The sequence below is a fragment of the Eriocheir sinensis genome, unplaced genomic scaffold, assembly GCF_024679095.1.
Source record: "Eriocheir sinensis breed Jianghai 21 unplaced genomic scaffold, ASM2467909v1 Scaffold439, whole genome shotgun sequence".
In the NCBI taxonomy this organism is placed as follows: Eukaryota; Metazoa; Arthropoda; class Malacostraca; order Decapoda; family Varunidae; genus Eriocheir; species Eriocheir sinensis.
The window spans coordinates 110,017-119,184 of NW_026111764.1; positions in this window are offsets into that span (position 1 = coordinate 110,017).

A 9,168-nucleotide genomic window follows, 5' to 3' on the forward strand; every position below is an offset into this window, starting at 1 on the left:
GAAAATATATAAACAAATACACATAAAATAGCGTAAATTTATATAAAATATATATACAAAATATACATTAAGTAATGTAAATGTGTAAAAAAATATATACAAAATACACATAGAATAATGTAAAATCGTATCAAAATAAATAAACAGAATATCAATAAAATAATGTAAATTTGTATGAAAATAAAGATGCAAAATACCCAAATAATAACGCATATTTTTACAAAAATACACATAAAATAATTAAATTTGTATTAAAATAAATATACAAAATACACATACAATATGGTAAATTTGTGTTGAAATAGATATGCAAAATAAACATAAATAATGTAAATTTGTATCAAAATATATATACGAATACCCATAAAATAGAGTAAATTTCTATGAAAATATATATTCAAAACACAAATAAAATGATATAAATAAGTATAAAAATATACATATCAAATACACCTAAAATAATGTAAATTCGTATAAAAATAAATAAACAAAACTACGATAAAAGAACGGATATATGTAGGAAAAAAAATATACAAAATATATTTGTATAAAAATATATACAAAAATATACAGAATTAATTTCAATTTGAATGAAAATAGATATACAAAATACTCATATAATTAAATAAATTTGTATTTAAATACATGTACAAAATATACATAAAATTAGGTAGATTTGTATTGAAATACATATACAAAATTCACATAAAATAATATTTAAATTTGAATGAAAATATATAAAAAATACACCTAAAATTACGTAAATTTGTATAAAATATTTATAAAAAATACACATTAAATTATGTAAATATGTATAAAAAAATATATATACAAAACACAAATAGAATAATGTAAAATAGTATCAAAATAAATACACAGAATCTTAATAAAATAATGTAAATTTGTATGTAAATTAAGATGCAAAATACCCATAAAGAAACGCATTATTTTTATAATAATATATATACCAAAATACACATAAAATATTTGAATTTGTATTAAAATAAATATACAAAATGCACATACAATAAGGTAAATTTGTATTGAAATAGATATGCAAAATACATATAAAACAATGTAAATTTGTTTCAAAATATATATACGAATACACACAAAATAACGTAGATTTCTATAAAAATATATAAAATACACATAAAAAAAAGTAAATACGTATAAACAAATGTATACAAAATACACACAAAATAATGTAAATTCGTATCAAAATAAATAAACAAAATACCAATAAAAGAATGTGTATTTGTATAAATATAAATATACAAAATACACATAAAATAACGTAAATTTGTATTAAACTATATACAAAAATAACCAGAAGTAATTAAATTTGTATGAAAATATATATACAAAATGAAAATAAAATAAGCTAAATTTGAATTGAAATGTATATACAAAATACATAAAATAATGTAAATTTGTATCAAAATATTTACACAAATACACATTTAATAACGTTAATTTGTTTAAAAATATATAAACAAAATACACATTAAATAATGTAAACACGTATAAAAAAACATGTACAAAATACATATATAATCATGTAATTCGTATCAAAATAAATAAACAAAATAGCAATAAAATAATAATAATAATAATAAATGGTCTATTCATTTGTAGGAAGCCATTAAATAATGTAAACTCGCGTCAAAATAAATAAACAAAATATCAATAAAAGAATGTGTATTTGTATGAAATTAGATATAGAAAATACACATAAAATAACCTAAATTTGTATAAAACTATATACAAAAAAACACAAAAATAATTTAAATTTGTATGAAAATAAATATACAAAATACACATAAAATTAGGTAAATTTGTATTGAAATACATATACAAAATACATTTAAAATAATGTAAATTTGAATGAAATTATATAAAGAAATACGCTTAAAATAACGTAAATTTGTATAAAATATATATAAAAAATACACATTAAATAATGAAAATATGTATAAAAAAATATATACAAAACACAAATAGTATAATATAAAATCGTATCAAAATATATACACAGAATATTAATAAAATAATGTAAATTTGTATGAAAACTAAGATGCAAAATACCTATAAAATAACGCATTTTTTTAAAAATTATATATACCAAAATACACATAAAATATTTGAATTTGTATTAAAATAAATATACAAAATGCACATACAATAAGGTAAATTTGTATTGAAGTAAATATGCAAAATACATATAAAACAATGTAAATTTGTTTCAAAATATATATACGAATACACATATAATAACGTAGATTTCTATAAAAATATATATACTAAATACACATAAAATTAAGTAAATACGAATAGAAAAAGTACACAAAATACACATAAAATAATGTAAATTCGTATAATATAAATAAACAAAATACCAATAAAAGAATGTGTATTTGTATAAATATAAATATATACAAAAATACACAAAAGTAATTAAATTCGTATGAAAATAGATATTTACATTATTTTATGTGTATTTTGTATACATTTTTTTATACGTATTTACTTAATTTTATGTGTATTTTGTATATATATTTTTATAGAAATCTACGTTTTTTTATTTGTATTCGTATATATATTTTGAGACAAATTTACATTGTTTTATATGGATTTTTGCATATCTCTTTCAATACAAATTTACCTTATTGTATGTGCATTTTGTATATTTATTTCAATGCAAATTTAAATATTTTATGTGTATTTTGGTATATATATTTTTATAAGAAATGCGCTATTTTATATGAATTTTGCATCTTTATTTTCATACAAATTTACATTATTTTATTAATATTGGGAGTATTTATTTTGATACGATGTTACATTATTCTACTTGTTTTTTGTATATACTTTTTTATACATATTTACATTATTTAATGTGTATCTTGCATATATATTTTATACAATTTTATTATCTATTATCTATTTTCATACAAATACACATTCTTTTCATGATATTTTGTTTATTTATTTTGGCACGAATTTACATTATTTGATATGTATTTTGTATATATATTTTTATACGTATTTACATAATTTCATATGTATTTTGTATATATATTTCTATAGAAATCAACTTTATTTTATGTGTATTCGTATATATATTTTGAAACAAATTTACATTGTTTTATATGTATTTTTGAATATCTCTTTCAATACAAATTTACCTTACTGTATATGCATTTTGTATATTTATTTCAATACAAATTTAAATATTTTATGTGTATTTTGGTAAATATATTTTTATAAAAAATGCGATAATTTTTGGGAATTTTGCATCTTTATTTTCATACAAATTTACATTATTTTATTGATATTCTGTGTTTTTATTTTGATACGATTTTACATTATTCTATTTGTTTTTTGTATATATTTTTTTTTACACATTTACATTATTTAATGTGTATCTTGCATGTATATTTTATACAAATTTACGTTATTTTAAGTGTATTTGTTTATGTATTTTCATTCAAATTTACATTATTTGATGTGTATTTTGTATATGTATTTCAATACAAATTTACCTAATTTTATGTGTATTTTGTATATTTCTTTTCAAACGAATTTAAATTATTTTTGTGTATTTTTGTATATAGTTTTATACAAATTTAGGTTATTTTATGTGCGCATTTACATTATTTAGTGTGTTTTGTATATATATTTTTATGCAAATTTACTTTATTTTATGTGCATTTTTGTACATATATTTTTATAGAAATTTGCGTTATTTGTATATGTTTTCTCATACAAATTTACATTATTTTATTGCTATTTTGTTTATTTTGATACGAGTTACATGATTATATGTGTATTTTGTACATATTTTTTATACGTATTTACATTACTTAATGTGTATTTTGTTTATATATTTTTAAACAAATCTACGTTATTATATGTATTTGTATAAATATTTTGATACAGATTTACATTATTTTATGTATTTTGTATGTACACTTCAATTCAAATTTAGCTTATTTTAGCTGTATTTTGTATATATATTTTCATACAAATTTAATTACTTCTGTGTATTTTTGTATATAGTTTTATACAAATTTACGATATTTTTTGTGTATTTTGAATATTTATATTTATACAAATACACATTCTTTTACTGGTATTTTGTTTATTTATTTTGATACGATTTTTATGTGTATTTTGTATTCATTTTTTATACGTATTTACTTCATTTTGTGTATTTTGTATATATTTTTATAGAAATCTACGTTATTTTATGTGTATTCGTATATATATTTTGAAACAAATTTACATTGTTTTATATGTATTTTTGAATATCTCTTTCAATACAAATTTACCTTACCATATATACCAAAATACACATAAAAAAATTAAATTTGTATTAAAATAAATATTTAAAAAACACATACAATAAGGTAAATTTGTATTGAAATAGATATGCAAAATACATATAAAACAATGTAAATTTGTTTCAAAATATATATACGAATACACATAAAATAACGTAGATTTCTATAAAAATATATATACAAAATACACATAAAATGAAGTAAATACGTATAAAAAAATGTATACAAAATACACATAAAATAATGTAAATTCGCATCAAAATAAATATACAAAATACCAATAAAAGAATGTGTATTTCTATAAAAATAAATATACAAAATACACATAAAATAACGTAAATTTATATAAAACTATATACAAAAATACACAGAAGTATTTTAATTTGTATGAAAATAGATATACAAAATAAGGTAAATTCGTTTCAAATTCAATAAACAAAATTCAGATAAAAGAACGTATATTTGTAGAAAAAATAAATATACAAAATACACATAAAATAACGAAAATTTGTATGAAAATATATAAAAAAATAAACAAAAATAATTTCAATTTCTATGAAAATAAATAAAATTAGGTTAATTTGTATTGAAACACATATACAAAATACACATAAAATAATGTAAATTTGAAAGAAAATATATAAACAAATACACATATAATAACGTAAATTTGTATGAAATATATGTACAAAATACACATTAAATAATGTAAATATGTATAAAAAATATATATATACAAAACACAAATAGAATAATGTAAAATCGTATCAAAATAAATACACAGAATATTAATTAAATAATGTAAATTTGTATGAAAATAAAGATGCAAAATAGCCATAAAATAACGCATTTTTTATAAAAAATATATATACCAAAATACACATAAAATATTAAAATTTGTATTAAAATAAATATAAAAAATGCACATACTGTAAGGTAAATTTGTATTGAAATAGATATGCAAAATACATATAAAACAATGTAAATTTGTTTCAAAATATATATACGAATACACATAAAATAACGTAGATTTCTATAAAAATATATATACAAAATACACATAAAATTAAGTAAAAACGAATCAAAAATGTATACAAAATACACACGAAATAATGTAAATTCGTATAAATATAAATAAACAAAATACCAATAAGAGAATATGTATTTGTATAAATATAAATATACAAAATGCACATAAAATAACGTAAATTTGTATAAAACTATATACAAAAATACACAGAAGTAATTAAATTTGTATGAAAATAGATATACAAAATACACACAAAATAAGCTAAATTTGAATTGAAATATATATACAAAATACATAAAATAAAGTAAATTTGTTTCTAAATATTTTTAACAAATACACATATAATAACGTAAATTTGTATAAAAATATATAAACGAAATACACATTAAGTAATGTAAATACGTATAAAAAAATATTTACAAAATACACAAATAATCAAGTCATTCGTATCAAAATAAATAAAAAAAGACTAATTAAATAATGTAAATTTGTATGAGAAAACATATACAAAATACACATAAAATAACGCGTTTCTATAAAAATATATGTACAAAAATGCACATAAAATTAGTTTGCATAAAAAAACTATATACTAAACACACATTAGATAATGTAAATGAGTATAAAAATATGTATACTAAATACCTATGAAATAATCTAAATTCGTATCGAGTTAAATTAAGAAAATAACAATAAAATAATGTAATTTTATATGAAAATATATATAGAAAACACACATAAAATAACCTAAATACAAATACAAATATACACATTAAATAATTTAAAACTGAATTAAATAAATATACAAAATAAACATAAAATAAGGTAAATTTGTAATAAAATATATGTAAGAATACACATAAAATAATATAAATTTGTATGAAAATATATATACAAATACACATAAAATAACATGAATTTGTATAAAATTTGTTTCAAAATATATACGAATCCACACAATAAAATAACGTAAATTTTTATGAAAATGTATATATAAAATACACTTAAAATAATTTAAATACGTAGAAAAATATATATACAAAATACACATAAAATAATGTAAATTCGTAAAAAATTAAATACACAAAACTCCAATAAAAGAATCTATATTTGTAGGAAAATATATATACAAAAAACAAATAAAATAACTAAAATTTGTATAAAAATATATACAAAAATACAAAAAAATAATTTACATTTGTTTGAAAATAGATATGCAAAATACACATAAAGTTAGGCATATTTGTATTGAAATACATATACAAAACTCACATGAAATAATGTAAATTTGTATGAAAATATATAAACAAATACACATAAAATAACGTAAATTTGGATAAAATATATATACAAAATATACATTAAATATTTTAAATATGTATAAAAATATATTATATTATATATATTTTTATTGAAATTTGCGTTATTTATGTGTATTTTGTATATGTTTTCTCATAGAAATTTACATTATTTTATTGGTATTTTGTCTATTTATTTTGATACGAATTACATAATTATTTGTGTATTTTGTACATTTTTTCTATACGTATTTACATTATTTAATGTGTATTTTGTTTATATATTTTTATACAAATTTACGTTATTATATGTGTATTTGTAAAAGTATTTTGATACAAATTTACATTATTTTATGTATTTTGTATATATATTTCAATTCAAATTTAGCTTATTTTATGTGTATTTTGTATATCTATTTATTTTAATACAAAATCAAATATTTTTTGTTTTTTCGTATATATATTTTTATAAAAAATGCGCTATTTTATGGGTATTTTGAATCTTAATTTTCATAAAAATTTACATTATTTCATTAATATTTTCTGTATTTATTTTGATACGATTTTACATTATTTTATTTGTGTTTTGTATATATTTTTTTATACATATTTACATTATTTAATGTGTTTTTGGTATATTTGGTACAAATTTACGTTATTTTAAGTCTATATGTTTATATATTTTCATTCAAATTTACATTATTTTATGTGTATTTTGTATATGTATTTCAATACAAATTTACCTAATTTTATGTTTTTTGTATATTTATTTTCATACAAGTTTAAATTATTTTTGTTTATTTTTGTATATAGTTTTATACAAATTTAGGTTATTTTATGTGTATTTTGTATATCTATTTTCATACAAATACATATTCTTTTCATGATATTTTTTATTTTTTATTTTGACACGAATTAACATTATTTAATGTGTATTTTGTATATATATTTTTATACGTATTTACATTATTTCAAGTGTATTTTGTATATATATTTCTATAGAAACAAATTTACATTGTTTTATGTGTATTTTGCATATTTTTTCAATACAAATTTACATTATTGTATATGCATTTTGTATATTAATTTTAACACAAATTTGATTAATCTATGTGTATTTTTGTGTATGTATTTTTATAAAAATATTCTTTATTTAATGGGTATTTTGCATCTTTATTTTCATACAAATTTACATTATTTTATTGATATTCTGTGTATTTATTTGGTATGATTTTACATTATTCTATGTGTATTTTGTATATATATTTTATATAAAATGTATTTGTTTTCATTTCATACAAATCTACATTATTTTATGTGTTTTTTGTACATGTATTTAAATACAAATTTAACTAGTTATATGTGTATTTTGTATATCTATTTTGTATGTATATTTTCATAGAAATTTACTCTATTTTATGAGTATTCGTATATATATTTTGATACAAATTTACATTATTGATGTGTATTTTGCATATCTATTTCAATACAAATTTACTTTATTGTACGTGCTTTTTAATACAAATTTAATTATTTTATATGTATTTTTGTATATATATTTTTATGCAAATATGCGTTATTATATGGATATTTTGCAGCTTTATTTTCATACAAATTTACATTATTTTATTGATATTCTCTTTATTTATTTTGATACGATTGAACATTATTCTATGTATATTTTGTAAATATTTTTTTATACATATTTACATTATTTAAGGTTTATTTTGTATATATATTTTATCCAAATTTACATTATTTTATGTGTATTTGTTTATATATTTTTATACAAATTTACATTATTTTATGTGTATTTTGTATATACATTTTCATAAAAAAAATTACGTTATTTTATTGTGTGTATTCGTATATGTTTTGATACAAATTTTATACAAATTCATGTTATTTAATGTGTATTTGTATATATATTTTCATACAAATTTATATTATTTTGTGTATTTTTTCATATATTTCATTACAAATTTACCTTATTTTATGTTTATTTTGTATATTTATTTCATTCAATTTTAAATTATTTTATGTGTATATTTGTATTTGTATTTACGTTATTTTATGTGTATTTTGTATATATATTTTCATCCAAAATTACATTATTATATTGGTATTTTCTTAATTTAATTCGATACGAATTTAGATTATTTCATAGGTATTTTGTATACATATTTTTATACTCATTTACATTATCTAATGTGTGTTTTGTATATATATTTTTATGCAAATTTATTTTATGTTCATTTTTGTACATATATTTTTATAGAAATTTGCGTTATTTTATGTGTATAGTTTTATATAAATTTACGTTATTTTATATGCATTTTGTATATTTATATTTATACAAATACACATTCTTTTATTGCTATATTGTTTATTTATATTTAAACGAATTTACATTATTTTATGTGTATTTTGTATACATTTTTTATACGTATTTACTTAATTTTATGTATATTTTGTATATATATTTTGAAACAAA